At 44.6% G+C, this 19,412-nt stretch overlaps 1 long non-coding RNA gene across 1 annotated transcript; it reads right to left on the bottom strand.

The window, feature by feature from the left end:
- Positions 1 to 514: 514 nt before the first annotated feature.
- On the bottom strand, positions 515 to 16,511 carry LOC116599250. The gene is made up of 3 exons (XR_004289295.1): positions 16,403 to 16,511; positions 14,887 to 15,244; positions 515 to 712 (listed from the first exon to the last, which is right to left on the bottom strand). It is a non-coding gene; the product is annotated as an uncharacterized LOC116599250 (long non-coding RNA).
- Between the last annotated feature and the right edge of the window lie 2,901 nt (positions 16,512 to 19,412).

The raw sequence follows: 19,412 nt of genomic DNA, 5'->3' as shown, positions 1-19,412 counted from the left end.
AAACATAGATATGTAATATGAACTTGCCTTTTTATGAAACTGATTCCTTTTTTGCTTTGGTTATAAACTCGTCACTTTGTTATTAATTTTATTTTTAAAAAATAGTGGGAGTTAGAAAAATAGTAAGAATATGTAGATTTATGACCAACGTAGTGGTTTGTGGGCCTAACAGACAAGGAAAATGATATCATGGTGTTTTGGAGTATATCCCACTTGTCTAGCATTGATATAGGTATAAAAATAAAATGTTTAAAGAGAGTTGGGTTTTTTTTTTTTCCTTTAAAAACTTTTAATCTTTAAGGAGTACTGTTCCACTATCATTTAAGAGTTTGAGGTATTTATGTTATTTTATAAAAAACAAAAATAAATGTTAAAAATCTATTCTTTATATGCTGAGGAAAGAGAGATCAGTGCATGTGGGAACGCTTCTCAGACTTCATTAAGATGGCTGGTCTTGACTTGGATCTAGCTTCCAGAGGGATGAGCAGAAGGTGTTATTTGGTGAGAGGGGAGGGAGGGCACACAGGCTAGAAACACAGATACTGCTGACTCACCACTCCTCTCTCACTCATGGCCACCGACAATGGGCTGGTAGTAGATGTCCTGTCAGATTACAGTGGGGAAAGTGCTCTTCCACCAGCATCCTAAGTCTTGACTGTGGGGTTCTGTTCCAAGATGGTGGTGGGATTTTGCATGTGGAGTTGATGTAAGCCTATACATAAAGAGAATAGGGTAAAAGAAGTGGAAGCCCACTCCATTAAAGTTTCTTTTGCTCTCCAGGTATGTGCCACTTTCATAAATGATGCTGACATTTATTACAAACCTTTCTAAATATGTATTTAAATATATTTTATATAAATAAATATGGTCAAGAAATCATCAGGGAAGTTATCATCTGGTGGGTGTTGATAATAATTCCTTTTTAGAAATTTTTAAAGAAGATTTAATTTATTTATTTGACACAGAGAGATCACAAGAAGGCAGAGAGACAGGCAGAGAGAGAGGGGGAAGCAGGCTCCCCGCCAAGCAGAGATTCTCATGTGGGGCTCAATCCCATGACCCTGAGATCATGAATTGAGCTGAAGGTAACAGCTTAACACACTAACCCACCCAGGCGCCCCTGTTGATAATAATTCTTAACAGTTTTTTCCCCTTTGAAAACTTCTAGACATCAAAGATGAAATTAAAAAAAACTTTCTGAAAAAGTGATGTCAGCAAACAAGATGAAATGGGTAACTCCAGAGGCCCATCCCTCACAGAAATACCAAAAAATAAAGCAAAACCGGTTATAAGCAACTTTGTCAGAACTCTAGAAAATAGCCACAGGTTTACAGAATGCAAGCAAATGCTGTACAAGAAAGGGGTGCTGGTGGTGGCAATTTAACATAATAGGAAAGCTTTGTAGGATTTTGCTTGCTCTTGCCTCACTCCACTTCGAGGCCTGGTGGTGGTCTTAGATGATAGCAGCCAGAGTTCCCCATGTGGACCCTGGTCTCTGGTTCTGGAAGGAGCAGAAAGATCATATTCTCAAAGAACTATGTTTTGTCTGTTTTGAACTATCTGGAGATGACCTAAAGGACTATGTAAGGTGCTTGTTTTGGTTTCAGCTAACATGGAACTCACTTGGGGTCAAAGGGTGGCTATACAGAGGATATTCTTGAAAACCCTGTAAGACAAATGAACAATGTGCTACTCCCTGGGGTGAAAGATTGCATTTGAGGCAAATAAATAAATAAACAAATAAATAAAAATAAATAATTGACACTCCAACAGTCTAGGAAGAGAAACTGGGGCGAGAGTTTCTTTGGATGATTAGGGCACTGAGAAGTGCCAGCATACATCCAGGAATCTAGAAAGTCATGTGCACACCCAGGGCAGAATGCATATTCAGAAAGACCAGAGAACACCCAGAGCTTCCATCTCTGGCCATTCTTCAGGCTGGGAAAGCACAAAGTGCAGCCTAATGCAGAGTCATAAACAGCCTGGCTAAGGACTGAGAGAGCCAGTCTGCAAACATTGAGAGAGGCTCTTTCCCCCTTCTCTTCTCTTCCCTTTTCTTTTCTCTCTCTCTCTCTTTCTTTCTTTCTTTTTCTTTCTTTCTTTCTTTTGTCTTTCTCTCTTTCTCTCTTTCTCCCTCCCTTCCTTCCTCCCTTCCTCCCTTCCTCCCTTTCTTACTTTCACCCAGGCATTCAAGATAATCTCTGTCAACACAAGCTGACTACAAGCCAAAGGGACAGAGACTTCAGAGACTATACGCAAAAAAGAATACATACTTTATAAAACAGTTTAGAAAAGTAACAAAAGAAACATACCAGTACAACCTATACCAAGCAAAAATAAAATAAAATAAATTTATCCAAGAAGGGGGTAAGAATCTGATTTCCAGTTATCATATTATAATATTCAAATATCCAGTTTTCCACAAAAAAATATGCAGTGTGCAAAGAAAAAAAGAAAGTAGAGCCAATTCACAAAGGAAATGGACAGAAATTGTCCTTTAGGAACCACAGATATTGGACTTATGAGACAAAGATTTTAAGCCAACTGTCCTCTGGGCTCACAGACTTAAAGGAGACCATGGACAAAGATATAAAGGTTAGTAACATGATGTCTCAAAAAACAGAGAATATCAATAAAGAGATAGAAATTATAAAAAGGACCCCAACAGAAATTCTGGACCTGAAAAGCACAAGAACAGAAATGAAAAATTCAGTAGTAGGTTTCAATAGCATATCCGAGCAGGTAGAAGAAAGAATCAGCAAACTTGAAGACAGATCAGTTAAAATTACCCAGTCCAGGGAGAAGAAAGAAGAAGGAATGGAGAAATCGAGGTTTGTTGGACTTGGTCAAGCAAAAGAACACATTCATCAGGGAAGCCCCAAGAGCGAAGACAGAGAGAAGGGGACAGAGAGAAAATTTGAAATAATAATGGCCCCCAAATTCCCCAATTTCAACATGAATCTACACATCTGAGAGGTTCAGCAAACTTTAAGGAGGATAGACACAAGGATAACCATGCTGACATATACTATAATCAAACTGTTGAAACAAAACCAGAGAACTCTGAAACCAGTGAGATAAACAAGGCATTATATATGAACAATTCTCACTAAGATTAATGGACAATATCTTAGCCTAATCCATGGATTCAGAAGACATGGAGTGACATATTTCAAGTGTTGAAAGAAAAAAATCTGCCAACCAAAAATTGTATATTTGGCAAAACTATCCTTCAAAAATGAAGGAAAAACTAGGACATTTTTCCAATAAAGAAAAGCTGAGGTAGTTCATAACTAGCAGACCTGCTCTATGAAAATATACCAAAGTGAATCCTTCAGATGGAAATGCAAGAACACAGGATGGTGACCTGAAGCCACACAAAGAAACAAGGAACACGAGAAAATTAACTACATGGGTAACTATAAGAGATAGCAGCATTGTTTGACTGGATTTTTGGTTTGTAACTGATTCCCCGCCATGACTTAAAATGCAAAAACAGAAATTATCAATCCATGGTCATGGTTACAAAACAAATAAATATGTGATTTGTGATGACAGTGCCATAAGGGAGGTAGGACAGAGCTGTGTAAGTGCAGAGAATAAGCAGTAAGAAAGGAATAAAAAAAATCACAGAAAATAAAATCAAAGAATGAAGATGATAAACTGTTAAAAAAAAACTAACCACTAAAGAAGACAATAATGAAGGAATTGAGGAAAAAAGTTATGAAATATAAAAAACAAATAGAAATAGTCTTTCCTTGCTAGTAATCTAATCTAATTTAATTTAAATGTAAACGAATTAACTTTCCAATTAAAATTCAAAGAGAGGCAGACTGGATTTAAAACGAACAAACAAACAACTACATCCATTCTAAAAGAGGTTTGCTTTAATCCAGCATTAGTACCAAAGCCAGATAATGACATCACAAGAAAAGAAAACTAGAGACCAACATTCCTTATGAATATATATGTAAAAATTCTCAATAAAATTCAATCAAGCAACATGTTAAAATCATAATACACCATGACCAAGTGAGATGTATTCACAAATTCAAGTGAGGCTCAATATATGAAAATCAATATAACTTTGATGCAATCAAGAACAACCCCTCCCCACCAAAAAAAAAACTCACATGGTCATCTCAATTCATGCAGGAAAACATTTGACAAAATTCGACACCATTTCATGATAAAAATAGCTTAACCAACTAGGATGACGGAAACTTCCTCAATCTCACAAAAGGAATTTATGGAAAGCCCACAGCTAACATCATGCTCAATGGTTACAGACTGAAAGCCTTCCTCGTAAGATGAGGAACAAGACAAGGCTGCCCAGTTTTGCCACTTCTGTTCAACATTATACTGGACATTCTAGCCAGAGCAATTAGGCAAGAAAAAGAAACAAAGACATCCAAATTGGAAAAGAAAAAGTAAAACTATCTCTATCCATAGATGTTCTTATATATAGAAAATCCTACAGAATCCACAAAAAATACTATTAGGGTTAATAAATTCTGAAAAATTGTAGGATACGAGATCAATACACAAAAATCAGTTTTATTTTTATACACCAGCAACGAATTGTCCACAAATAAAATTAAAAAACCTTTCACTTACAGTAGCATCCAAAATAATGAAACACCTATAAATAAACATAATCAAGGTTACATTTATGGATTATATACGTTAATGGATTGGAGGACTTAATATTCGTGTGACCTACAGATTTTATGTAGTCTCTATCAAAATTCCAATAGCCTTTTTTCCTCCCCCAAAATAGCCAATCCACAAATTCATATGGTATTGGAAGGAGTCAAAACAATTTTGAGAAGGAACATAGTTGGAGAACTCCCCTTTCTAATATCAAAATTTAATAAAAAGGTACTGTAATCCAAAGAGTGTGGTGTTGACATAAAGATCTGTGGAAGAGCACAGAAAGCCCAGGGATAAGTCCTCGCACATACGGTTGATTCTCAACAGGAGCGCCAAGACCCCCATATAGGGAATGAATGGTTTCCTCAGCAGGTGATGCTGGGGCAACTGGACAGGCACATGTTAAAGATAAAGTTGTACCTGTGCCTCATAGTATGTACAAAATTAATCCAAAAAGGATAAACAACCTAAATGTAGGAGCTAATGTTATAAAAACCTTAGAATAAGAAGTGAATCTTCATGACGGTAGACTTGGCAATGGATTGTTGGATAATTCAAAAGTATAAACAATAAAAAAAAAAGCAGATAAACTAAGCATCATCAAAATTAAAACTTTTGTGCATTGAAGGACATCAACGAGGACATTAATGAAAAGATAACCTACAGAATGTGAGAAAATATTTGCAAATCATACGTCTGATCAGGATCTATTATTCAGAATATATAAAGAGTTCCTACAATTCAACAACAAAAAGACAACCTGAATAAAAAATGGACAAACGAGCTGAACAGACGTATATTTAAAGAAAATAAACAAATGGCCAACAAGCCTATGACAAGATGCTTAACATCATTAGTCATGAGGTAAATGTAAATTTAAACCAAAATGAGATATCGCTTCACACCCATGAGGATGGCTATAATACCACAAAAATGTGTTGTCGAGGCTATGGAGAAATTGGAACCCTTGCACACTGCTAGTGGGAATGTAAAATGGTGCAGCCATTGTGGAAAATCGTTTAGTGGCTCCTCAGAAAGTTAAACGTAGAATTACTATATGACCCAGCAACTGCACTCTTAGGCAAACTCACCACCCCCCAAGCTGAAAAGAGGTTCTCAAGGGATGCCAGGGTGGCTCAGTCAGTTAAGCCTCTGACTGCTGATCTCAGCTCAGATCATGATCTCAGGGCCGTGAGACGGAGTTGGAGAGACAGAGCCCCGTGGCGGGCTCCATGCTGGACAGTCTCTTTCCCCTCTGCTTCTCCACCCACCCCTGCTCACACACATGCTCTCTCTCTCAGTCTCTCTCAAAAAAATTAAAAATTTTGAAAAAGAAAACAAGTACTCAAGTCCTTGTACAGGACTCTTCATTGCAGTACTTTCACAACAGACAAAAAGTAGAAAGACTCAGAATGTTCATTAGTGCACGAATGGCCAACCAATGTCGTTAGTACATACAGTGGGTTATTATTCAACAATAAAAAGAATGAAGTATCTGTATATGTCACACTGTGGGCAAATCCCAGAAACTGTGCCGAGTGAAAGAAGCCGGACACAGAAGGTCTGAAAATGTATGGCTCCACTTATATGAAATATCCAGAACAGATAAATCCACAGGGACGGAGCCAGATTGGTGCTCGCCAGGGGCTGGGAGGAGAGAGAACAGGGAGCGAGTGGCTGCTTCCTGGGTTCAGGGACTTCTTTTCAGCTCATGAAATGTTCTGGAACTTGATATGGACAATCACACAGTGTAATGAATACACTAAATGCCATTCACTTTAAAATGGTTAATTTTATGTTATGAAAATTTCCCTGCAGTAAAAAAGCACTGGACCCTGTGTTCCAGGCAAAATGAAAAGAGAAAGGAGAGAAACTGAATTCTTTTGATTAGCACTGTATTTAAAATTAAGCTCCCCACATAAAGGGCACATATGGTCATTTTGTAATTTATTTCTTACAACTTCAGTGAATGTCTAATTATCTCGAAATAAAAAGTTGAAATAAAAAGACTGTTGGAGTTTGTTGAAAGGCTGAGGGATGGTTTAAATGGGGAGATATAATCTGTAGATACTGAAGACTTAGTTCATTTATCTATTTTCTATTTGTTTAATAGATGCATGCTACTTACTATGCAGTGAGTACAGGGCTGAGTGTTTTGCAAATATTAACTCGGTAAGTGCTACGTAGATAAAGTGTTGAAGGATTAGATGATACTGTTTCCAAGCGGCTCTCACCGCCTGTGTTTCAGTATCTAGATTTCTGCCGTCTTGATGACACTAGATCTTAACATATGTGATATCTTTGGTTCCTTCTGAAAGCAGAGCCTGAGGTGGGAAGCCGGGAACAGGTGTGTGGACCTGGACGGCAGCCCAGGACGCAGGAGGGAGGGTGCACAGAGCCTGAGCGGGGGAGGGAGAAGGAGCCCACATCATGGGGGGTCCTTGAAGTCGGGGCTGGCACAGCTTTACAGGAGTCTCTGAGGAACATACAGAACGACGCCTGGGACAGTCCCTCTGAAGGAAGGAGCTCGCACACTTCCCTGCAGGTCCCATGCCTCCCTGCCGGAGTGCTGCCCCAGGCTCCCGGGCTGTGCGTTGTGGGGCTGAGCAAGCTCTCGGGCTCTGGACAGGTCCTGACGGGGACTGGGGACAGCCGTGCTGCCGGGGGGCTGCTGTCGACTCATCGCCCCGCCGCAGCAGGGCTCACAGCCACAGCGTGGGGATGAGAGGAAGGGCAGTGGGAGCATTCGCTACACCCGACGGATATGTTTAACTTAGCGAACAATTTTTAAGTGAAGATTGAAGGAAATAACATAAATTAAATGCACGCATATAACCATTACAAACGGAGGGTTAGATACCTAAAAGCCAGCATCCATTTTCAGAAAAAGGATCGCTGCCTCAACAGGCCATAGAAATATTTACGGTGATAGACACAATATGTGCAAACTGTCCACCCTCAGGTCACGGAAACCTTCTGCTGTCGGCCATCCCTTCCCCCGACTCCCCTAGACTCAAGCTTTTTGGATTAAGCCTGACTCTTCTCCAGTGTCTGTGTTTACTCAACGGCACTTCAAACATTCCCATAAATGGTCTGTGCTTCTCTAGAAAAATGCCTGTCTTTCAGCATCATCCCTGGTGTGCCTTGGGACTGCGCAGAGTTTAATGGGAGGGTTACGCCTGGTTTACGCTCTGGTGTCGTCAGTGGGCCGTGGCCCACCTGGAGTTTGCAACACAGCATCTTCTCAGAAATCAGTCACACAACCCGGGGTTATTGGAAAAGAAGGAGCACGCATCTTCTGCCAAGAGCAGATCCATCCAGATGGGAGAGCTGTGCCTAGTTTTGAACATTAGCCTTTCTTCACTTATTTTTAATCACAGAGTACTTTTCCTCTGAATTTAACAATGAGAAAGTAGTTAGTTCTCCTGTAGAAAGATCTCTGAAGGTCTCTCTCATCTCCCAAGTGACTGGAAATCCTGGAGGAAGAGGGAATGGTTCTCCTCTGGGGGTAAAGACATCCTGGCTCATGGGGGTGGGTGGGGAGTTGTCAATGTTGGGGACAACAGTCACGGGGCAGCTTGAGGGTTGAGTAGGCTCTGGTCATCTTTGGAGAGGGAGTAGCTTGGAAGATGACGCGCTCGTGGGATTGGGTGTTTCATCCTGCTGGGTGGGAGAGGCCATTCTGGCGTTCTGAGGGCCGACAGTGCTGGGATCCCCTGCAGACTACTCACCTCTAGACCGAAGCCTGGGGCACCAGCTTGACTTGAGGAGAAGCCTTTTCTCTGAGTGAGAATAATTCTGATGTGCAGTGTTTCAAGTGGAACCGATCCCTCCAGGAAAGTTGTGAGAGCTGGAGGCCATTTAATGTTGTCCCAGTGACATTTAGAACATTTTCTCGATTAATTATAAGAAAGAGTGGCCTGTTAGGGCCACATGGAGCCACAGGGACAGAGAAACAGCCTAGTCTGCCCTTGAAGGATTTAAAGAAAAAAAAAAAAAAAAAGACGTGAGAGAGAGAATCAGTTACCAATGCCAGCGTTCTCAAACTGGGGTGGCAGGGTCAGATCCTGTTTCTTTTTTTTTTTTTAAAACGACTTTGTTGAGATGATCGCACTTATGAGTGGGACCTAAAACAGTCAAACTCACGGAAGCCGGGAGAGGAATGGTGGTCGCTGGGGGTGCAGGTCGGGGCAGCAGGAGACCGTCCGATGGTACCAGATTTCGGCTGTGCGTGACGAGTGAGGTCTGTAGATGTCGCACGCAGCGTGGTGACTGTAATTAACAACACCGTGTACTTAAAATTTGCTGGGAGAGAGATCATGCTTCTAAAACGTGACTTTCTGGACTCAGCTGGTCGCAGACGGTGTCTGAGGCCAGTGAGACTCCGTCTTCCTCACTTCCGTTTACGGCCGGCCCCTCCGGGTCCCTCTCTAGCCCCCTTTGCTTCTTGGCTTCCGTGAGGTTGATGGGTTCATCTGTTCCCTGAAGGTCAGAGACGAGGGCCCCAAGCTACTGCGTGCCTGTGTAATAAAAGCAACGGCCCTCGGTGACTTCTTCTAGTTTGGAAGTTCTTATCCTGACACCCACGTTTCCCTGCTTTCATGTCACATAAAGTCTCACATCCAAACACCAATGTGACCGCGGTGTGAGAATGCCTTTTTCTAGATACTGTTCAGGAGCTTAGATCGATGCCCACCCCCTGCCGCCGGCTCCCGCCGTTCAGCCCTGCTCTGTTCTGAGCAGGGTCTGGGAGGCTGCAGTCTTCAGAGACGGCTCCGGGACAGCCCTCCTCCTGCAGGGGAGCCGCACTACCTGCTGCGCCGGGGGCGTCTGCGCGTGTCTCCGGCAGCGGATCGTGGTGGTGAGACCCACACAGCAGGAACGGTCCCAGGAAGCGTGTTAGCACACGGTGAAGAGACACGCTCTTTTTTGAGAAATTTGGTCTTCTCTTAATTCACTTATAATTAAGGTGCCAAAGCAAACGCACGATGTATCCTGAGTTCTGGACCCTGCACGAGATCGCCAAACCAGCCTCACCTGTCCCCGCTGTGTCACATCTTCTCTCCACCACGCTCGTGGCCCAGCAAGGACGGCGTCAGCGTAGTGAACGTTCTCGGAGTGCCCGTGACTTCTGAGGCACGAAGCAGCACGCTCTGTGTGCAGCCTCTCGTGGAGTCATCAAACTCCTCCCGTGGGTCAGACACGCTTCCCTTCCCATCTCACTGTCCCTCAGCCAGCAGGGTGGCAGAACGTGAAGTCGGTTCTGATCCCGAGGCCACAGTTACTGGCCTTCTAATCTGGAAGGCCCGAAGGTAGCTGGGGATTAATTCCAGTCACGTGAGAAAACGTGTATCCTGTGTCTGTGGGGGTCCTCTGGGCCAACGCTGTGAGCTACAAAGGCAGGGAGGCAGGTGTCGGTCTGCTGAGCCTGCTGTAGCCCAGAACCACAGCCCGGGGGGCTTAGCGATGGAAGTGTATTCCTCCGGGTTCTGGAGGCAGGAAATGTGAGACCCAGGAGCTGGCAGGGCTCCTCTTGGGCAGGCTCTGTCCCAGGCCCCTCTCCTGGCTTGCACGTGGCCATGTTCTCTTATTCTCCACATTGTCCTTTCTCTGCACATGTCTGTCTAATTTCCCGCTCTTCTCAAGAGACCAGTCATGTTGGCATAGGGGTACTGTGGTCCACGTGTGACCATGGCAGTAGGGAACAGGCCACATGGGGTCTTCTCAATGATGTGGAGGATTCGGGCAATTATCCGATGATCAAAACGCAGTCCCCACATGGCTTTCAGTGGGTCATGAAGTGGTCAGGCCCACAGACGCTTCTGCCCTGCGTGTGACAGGAACAGATGTGAACTTTGGAGAGGTGACCGGCTCTGGTGTGATGAACTCGTTGAAGGGGAGCAGAACTGCCTGTGAGAAGAGCGGCTGGAGGTCACCGCAGCTGGGGGGAGAGGCACAGCGGCCATGGAGGGGGCCAGATACCTACGTGCCCTCAGCTCCCAGCAATGCGCACCTCCACGGCACAGGCCGGAGAGCCGACTGCCGTCCCTACTTACAGCCCTCGGGGTCCCTGGAGCAGTGCCTATTCCCAGGTTTGCAGAAAGTAAAAAGTCCAGCCCCGGGTTGCCTGGGTGGCTCAGTGGGTTAAAGCCTCTGCCTTCAGCTCAGGTTATGATCTCAGGGTCCTGGGATCGAGCCCTGCATCAGGCTCTCTGCTTAGCAGGGAGCCTGCTTCCCCCTCTCTCTGCCTGCCTCTCTGCCTACTTGTAGTCTCTCTGTCAAGTAGATAAAGAAATCTTTAAAAAGTAAAAAAAAAAAAAAAAAAGAATTAAAAAAAAAAAAAAAGTCCAGCCCCGTCAGGTTGAAAGCAAAGAAGCGTTCAAGAAATTACAGCCGTGCATTAAAGTGAGTCAGAAGTCAGGGAGTTCCTACTGCTTAGACATGGGGTGGTTTGAGCAACAAAATCCTGATAGTGGCCACGGATCATCACACAGAGGACGGAAACAGAATCTGTGAGCACAGAGATAAAGGTATGGGGTAGAGGGGGTGTCCTCACAGCCAGTAAGTGTAGAAGGAGTGATCGAATGAGAAAATCAGTGTTTTGCAAAACTATGGAATAATGAGCTCAAGCAAGATGCGCCAACGGACACGGGGTTCACTGCATGGACAGAATGGTCAGTCTCAGACCCCACCCCACAGATCGCTTTTTACAAAGGGAAAACAGGATCTTCACAGGAGCAATGTGGTAACACGACCTAACTAAGTGACCAGATTTAGCATCTTTAATATCAGAACACGACGGGGCGCCTGGGGGGCTCAGTCGGGGAAGCATCTGCCTTCGGCTCAGGTCATGATCCTGGGGTCCTGGGATCAAGTCCCGCATCAGGCTCTGTGCTCAGCAGGGAGCCTGCTTCTCCCTCTGCCTCCTCCGTCACCCCCTGCTTATGCTCTCTCTCTCTCAAATAAATAAATAAAATCTTAAAAAAAAATCAGAACAAAACTCACATTATATTCTCCCTCTGGTGGTGCACATATCCTCCGAGACATGCATCTGCCTTCAGCTCGGGTCATGATCCCAGGGTTCTGGGACTGAGCCTCGAGGCAGGTTCCCTGCTCAGCAGAGTCTGCTTGTCCCTCTGTCCTTCCCCCCTCTTTCTGCTCTCGCTCTCTCTCATACACTCTCTCTCGAATAAATAAATAAAATCTTTAAAAATTTTGAAGTTAGTTTGAAGAATAAGCAAATAAGGATAGCTAATAAAATTTTGTAAATGTATTCAAATGTGGAAATATTTGATACATTAGATGGTTACTAAAACAATGCGATATTAACATGTAAGGATTTAGAGATGAATGGGACAATGAAATAACTGACGAAGGCATTCTCACGTGCATATATGTGACTTCATCAAGCAACGCCCCAACCGTTAGATTATAAGCAAAGCAGCGAGCTTGTGATGGACCCGGGGAGCCTGTAAAGTAAAAGTGCACTGAAGAGCTTAGACAAACTGAATTATAGACTTCTGCATGGCTTTCTCTTGCAGAAAGTGTGACGTGCATACCAATATGAAATGTGGCGACTCCCATGTGATGCTCAAGTTTGGAACAAAATAATGCATCAACAGCAGCTATCCAGATGTTTTCGCTTGTAAAGACATAATTTTAATGACTGAATACTTCAGTTTTCATCTGAATGTTTTTTGAATATGCCACTTCATTTTCAGGGCTAAAGAAATATTTGTTCCATTTTTAAAAGAGAACTCAATGAACTATTATCACAGCTTTCTGATCTCTAGTCATTGTGTAACCTTGGGGTTTTAGTCATAAAACGACCAGGTGACATGGTGAACAACAGCTCTGTGTGGTGCGCTCCCATGGGGAGGCTGGATGACACTCAGCTATGAAGTGCATAAAGTCAGCACCCCCAATTTTTTTTGTTGAAAAAGAAAAAATATTAGCCACAAGGCTCAACTAGTTCAAAAGCATAACCCCGAAAGAGGTGGCATTGTTTCAGTGAAAGTGGTTCGAGGGATCTTGGTAGAGAGCAGTAAAGTAGGCAGGGTTTTGGAAGATGAAGAAGACGTGAACATGGAGACTGACATAAAAAGAACCTTCTGATTCTCCATGAATATTTGCCGGTCCTTGTGAAAATAGGCACATGCACAGCCTTCATTCAGTCCGCACCAGAGGCCGTGAGAGGCAACACACGGGCAGCGGACTGGGTCAGTAGCCAGGGGTTCCTACTGAGAAAGAATGCCTTTCCACCACATGAGGGGGTCCCAGCCATACGCTGGTGTCTCAGGTTTGGGTCCTGGAAGGTTCCACCCCAGATTCCCCTTCTGCACCGTCATTGGCCCAGGCTGATTTGCCCTGATGGTTTTCAGGTTTCATCTGACTGTGTTGCTTTTCTCTCTTGTCCTTGGAGCTGTCACTTACTTTGTTCTGATCTCAGCAGTGCACCCCAAAGCGTGACCATGGGGGTCCATCCGTGACAGGAACCTGTTGCAATGAGCAGAGGGCCTGTCAGAGCATCTCGTAAATCTGGCTGGAGGCTGGTGTGACACCTTCTCCGGGAGAGGAGAGCAGGGACCGCATGTCTGATTGGGCAGCATGTACATGGTCCGCTGATTCCTGCATTTGCCTCGGCCTTTTCTCCAGGATCTTCTAGCATCTTCCTCCCCAGACTCCTCATGTCTGTGTGGAGTGGGTCCCTGCTGACACCAGGTGCAACGTTGCCCATGTCCAGGGACCGTCGGACCACAAGATGCTCCTTGCATTAACTTGGTGGGGTGGTTTCTTCTCACAAAGAAACAAACTTCACAAAGATGAAACAAACGCAATGCAAGGCTGCTCAGTTGGAGATAACATGTCTCCAAAAGCTCTCAGGGTTAGAGTCATTTCTGAGGTAGGATATGACGGTGCCTTCTAAACGGTATGTTTTGGATTTTAGACAATGTGTAATTCAAAATAGATGACAAATTTGTTTAAGAAAATATAATGAGAACTTAAGACAGTTACAGCTGTTGGAGCAGAAAGCTTTGCCCTTACACATTCCGTATGGGTCTGGAGTGAGTAAACTAAGTACTGATGTGGGCTCAGAATAACCCAGGGAGCGCAACTGTGTCTGCCAGTCTGATGTGGGATGGGGAAGGGCCCTTGAGATAATGGGGAAATATTTAAAAAATTGTGTCAACTACTTTATAAAATCAAACATTTCTGCCTATAAGGACAAATTATAACAAAAACTAAGGCAGACGGTAATGTAGTCTTCTAGGTAAAGAAAAATATCTTTGAGTACTTCACTATAAGAATATTAAAAGATACAATTCTAATTCACCAATAATTGAAATAATATTTAAAGTGATATTACCAGATTTTTCTTTCTGAATTTGGTATAAAGCTTAAAAAAATTATAAAGCCCAGTGCTGTGAAGATGACGTGAGGCTGGTATCCGGTGAACTGTGTGGGTCAGCAGGTATTACACCAACATGGTGACAGCCGCAGGAATCACAGAGACAGTCATGCCTTTGACCCAGTAACTCCATTTCCTCCATTTTTAGGAAGCTGTAATTGGGATATGAGCATGATTTCTTGAAGATTGTGTTTACTTCAGTATCACTTATAATACAAGATCACTTAAGTAACCTGGAGTCCAACAAGAGGTAATGATCAAATGAATTACGATCTGTCTATATGATAAAATATTATGCCATATATTGAACTTAGTGGATTAAAATGTTCATGGCATATCTCTAAAGAATAGAAAGTTTATTTATTTTTAAGGATTTTGTTTATTTGATAGAGAGAAAGAGAGAGATTGGGCATGAGAGGGGGAAGGAAAGGGAGAAGCAGACTCCCCATGGAGCCGGGAGCCCGATGCGGGGCTCGATCCCAGGACTCTGAGATCATGAGCTGAGCTGAAGGCAGATGCTTAACTGACTGAGCCACCCAGACACCATAAAGAATAGAAAGTTGAAAAAGATACATGCAGTACCCTTCCATTTTATATGTGTGAATTATACAAAAGAGGAGGGAGATATCCCAAACTACAAATAGCAATACTTTTGGGTACTGAGATTATGGGTAAGCTGATTCTATATTTTTTCTATAACACAATGTCTGTGATGCTGCACTGAACACATTCATTTCTAAATTGACCAGTTCTTGTAATAATCTAGTAATGTACGGATTTTAGAAAGAATGCTTCTCAATTGCATCAGGCAGATTTGAACTTACTTAACCAACGGGCAGGAGGAGACACGTGCCGCAGGAGTAGATGAGAAAAGACACAAAAGAAACGTTGCCTTTGCTCTGTAGTTGCCCAAAGAGTCTTGCCTCCTGTTTCGGAGGCAGGAGATGTCCGTGAGAAGAACACAGAAAGTCAAGTCACTCATCGTGCGGATTTGATGACCCCCTTGAAGGTACCGCTGAGATCCGTCATGATTCACTGCATGACCCACACGTGCATGGAACAGGCTTGTCATTTCCATAATGGGACGCCTGGCTGACTCCATCCGGTAAGTGTCCGGTTCTTGTCTGGGCTCAGATCTTGATCTCAGGGCGTCGTGAGTACAGGCCCTGCGCTGGGCTTAACCTAAAAAACAATGCAAAGAGCATCGTGTCTTTGCTGTACATCTATCCCGAAGGGCAATGCTGACAAAAGGTCAGCGGGCAGAACAACGGGAGAAGGGAAGCACGTGGGTCTGGGACGGGCTGACAAAACACTGGATCCAAATTTCAGTCACTGTGTTTTCCTGTTCCAGAGGAGCTAGCTAACCCTTTTTACAACCTGTCCCCTCACTTTTCACGTCTGACTCCTTTCAGTTACTTTCAAGATTAAAATAAACATACATGGTTTTACAGAAATGATAATTTCAGTGAACTAAGTCTTCGTGAGTCTGAATCATGGTTTGTTCCCTTGCCTGTGGGTGACTCGGATGTCTGATTACCCGAGTTTAAGGATTCAGCGTCCTCCTCGAACTCGGGCTGCAAATCTGGGAACAGGCGAGTTCTTCCTCTGAGGGTCCCAATGGGAAGAGTGGCCAGAGGTGACCCTCGGGCTTCCTGACAGGTGGGCACAGGCTTTGCCTTAGTTGCCTCGTTCTAAGATGCCCCTCAAACCCACTGATCTGTGCACCGAAAGGAGGGAGTTCTATGGCAGGTGAATCTGTCCTCACTGAAGCTGCCAAGAGAAGAAACTCTGGCGGTGGTTCCTGAAGAACGGAAGGGATCTCCGCCGGACTAACGGGGCATGAGAAAGCAGAGGGGGCTCGTACCCCCACTGCCCGCTAGGTTCTCAGGAGGGCGACCACCTCACGGGCAGCCCCTCGGCCAACGTGGAAGGGGACGCGACCCAGGAGAAACGACAACCTGGTGTGTTTGCGCGGAGGACGTAGAGATCGGCTCCCCGTCTTACAAGCCGCCGCGGCTGGGCGACGTGGGGCGGCTCAGAGAGTGGGGGGGTGGGGGGCGAGAAGCCAGGCTCGGGAGCTGCTCCTTCAGAGCGCCTGCACTCCTGGGCACTTCTCACGCCCTCACTGCCCCATCCCGGCCACCCGCGGCTCTGAAAACGGGCGGGGCCGTGGAGACTTAACCTTCCAGGAGCTTCCGTGTTCCCCTGGTGGAAAACCCCGTCATTTTCGGGACTGTGTCCAACACCAACTCCCTGCCCTCGTCTGGGCTCACCCTACCAGGGAGCGCTCCCCTTACCGTTCCGCACAAATACCAGTCTCCCCTGATGGGCAACACTCACTTTCTCTCCTGCTTGGCTTGACGGTCTCTCTTTCGCTCATTTTGTGATGTATCACATTTTATTTGTAAGTTTGTTTTCTGTCTCCTTCTGCTGGAAGGCAAGCTCCATGTGGGTAAAGTCTTATCTAAGAATGAATACATGAATGAGAAAGCACTTAATAATGGCATGAACTTATATGTTGAAAAGTCATCTGATATGATCAAGATTTCTCTAGGTTGGTGGGAAAAGGGTATCCTCTGTGGTTTTATTTTCTGGCTTGTTTGTCTTCCCTAGCTTTTAAAATAATGGAATGCAATTGTCTGTTAGGTTTGCAAAATAAAAACTTTAAACAACAAAAAGGAAAAGTTATCTGAATATATTAGTAATAGAAATGACGACGTAATTTTAACATGCAAGTTTATGCTGTACATTTCAAAGCTGCAGCATATTTTCTAACTGAATTAATTCTATATTCTGTGAAACTGGATTGTGTCAGAGAGGGTCGTCTACACCTTGGACAGTGTGCGCCACCAGTTTTGGTGAGTGCATTGTCATTTGGTGAGTGTGCGGTGGTCCTGGGACTTCTGTTTGCAGTTTGGCCGGACGCTGCTGTTAGAACTGCTGAAATCCACCATTAGTAGTGTTGCCGAGTTAGCAGACAAAATAGTGGATGTCAGTTAAACTGGAATTTCCGATAAGCAATAACGAATAGTTTAATATGAGTATATCCCAAATATTGCACGGGCCATACTGCTACTAAACAGCATTCGCTATTTCAGGTTTGACCGGACGTCTGTATTTGACCTGCTGACCCCACTCAGGGGCGCGACCATCTTGCCTGTCTGCCTCACCGTTCTGCGTGTTTTCTGCCATTTTCAGTCAACATCGGGAGGCTCTCAATGGGCCGCGGTAGCCTGTGTTTTGCTGTTGATACATGTGAACGCTGGAGGCATCATTTCCCTGTTGGTTTCGGCTGTTTGTAGAGAGCAGAGAAGAGGAGGGAGAATAAATGAGGGCCATCCGGTCCCCTGAGTCCGGCGAGAGGACAGAGCCCTTGTGGCGGGGCCAGAGCAGAGGTCCGCAGGGAGACAGACCCCGCTGCTCTCCGCCGCTGGCTGGGCCGCTCGTCTGACCGGCCCTCAGTGCGCCATGAGGATGCGGGGGGCGGCATGCCTGTGCCCACAGAGCTGTTGAGGGAGCACACCGCTGCCACGGGCCATGTTTGCTTCTCTTCTTAAATTCCTCCTTTGGTGGAGATATTTTCGGACTTCGTGGTGACAAGCGTGACTAAGTTGTAGATCTGATGTGAAACCCGTGTGGCTTGCGTGGGCCTCTCACCTCGAAACTCTTGGTTTTATGCGGTTCCAGGCTTTCGCTATTGTCGCCCATGAAGACCTGAAGAGAACTGTGACCATGAGAGGCTTTCCCGTCTGTTGACGCATGATGACGATTCTGCTTACGGATGGACAAAAACGTGTGACTTTCTCTCAGAAGTTCAACTGCTCCCTCACTTCAGACTTGTTACTTAGCCGACTGTGTTTGTACTCGCAGTTCTGATCCCGGATGAAACTCCGTCAGCTGATGTGTGCGCTGGACCCTTCACCTGACAGGGCCCCTCCACCCCAGGGTGCGGGGGGAGGCCACTGGGTGTCCAAGCCGAGTGACTCCGAGGCCGACGAGAGCGTCTCCGGCATGATGTGTTGTGTTTCTGTTCTCCGCTGTGGCCCCTAAGCTATTTCTAGTTTTGCTTTCCTAAGATAAGTAGAACCCTGTGAGGAAATTGCATTCTTAGAATGATCAGACCAACACGAAGGGCAAACATTTATAAAGAGAGTAAATATTAAAAGAACAGGCGGTGTGGTGTAGAGCTTAGATTAAATGGTATTTGGTTTGCTTTGTTCTCTTACCTTCCAGGTCCTGCTTACCCAGAGGCGCCATGTGAACAGAGACACCCATTCTTATATACACACAGGGGTAGGAAGAGAGAACAGGTACTTTTTTTTTTTTCAAAGATTTTATTTATTTATTTGACAGACAGAGATCACAGACAGGCAGAGAGGCAGGCAGAGAGAGAGAGAGGAGGAAGCAGACTCCCCGCTGAGCAAAGAGCCCATTGTGGGGGTCAATCCCAGGACCCTGGGATCATGACCTGAGCCGAAGGCAGAGGCTTTAACCCGCTGAGCCACCCAGGCGCCCCGAGAACATGTACTTCTTGAAGAGTATCAAGTCCTCAGCCCCTGTGTCCTCAACGCTATGGCTTCCTGGCTCAAATAGCAACAGTAATGGCAATAATAAGAATTAGAGTTAATAGTTTCAAGCACCTACTATGTTCTGAGCACTTTTTAAAAAATAGATTTTGTTTATTTGAGCGAGAGAGACAGCATTAGCAGGAGTAGGAGCAGAGAGAGAGACAAGCAGACTCCTCACTGAGCAGGGAGCCCGACGTGGGGCTCGATCCCAGGACTCTGAGCTGAAGGCAGACGCATAACGACTGAGCCACCCAGGTGCCTGTGTTCTAAGCATTTTTGGCTACATTTTATTTATTTTTCTTATTGATGGAGAACTGCAATCATGTTGTCAAACTTCTTTCACCTGACGATGAGCTATTCAAGGACACTGACTGTCTTTGAAACCCTAATACTTAGCACGGTGCCTGACTCATTGCATTTCACAGTAAGTGGAAAATAAATAAAGAAGTGAATGAAAAGACTATTTCTTTACTTCTAAATGACTAGAGGACTATAATATTTACTGGATGATCCATAGTATTTAATCAAATTTTTATCATACTTTAAAATTATGTATTTATTTTTTCTTTCTTTTTAATACAGGATTTGATACACATTAAAGGATAAATATGCAAAACAAAGCATGAGAGAACTAATCACAGGCCACAGCGTGAACCAGGTCCTGGATCCTTGCTAATACTGACCTGCTCACGTGACCCCCTCATCCAACCTCTTGTCTCCTCTGCTGTGGGGATGCCTTCTGAAATTCAGTTAATCATTCTATCACTTTTATCCTTTATATT

Source organism: Mustela erminea, chromosome 9 (assembly GCF_009829155.1).
Source record: "Mustela erminea isolate mMusErm1 chromosome 9, mMusErm1.Pri, whole genome shotgun sequence".
NCBI classification, from domain to species: domain Eukaryota; kingdom Metazoa; phylum Chordata; class Mammalia; order Carnivora; family Mustelidae; genus Mustela; species Mustela erminea.
This window is presented reverse-complemented; position numbering and strand designations above follow the sequence as displayed.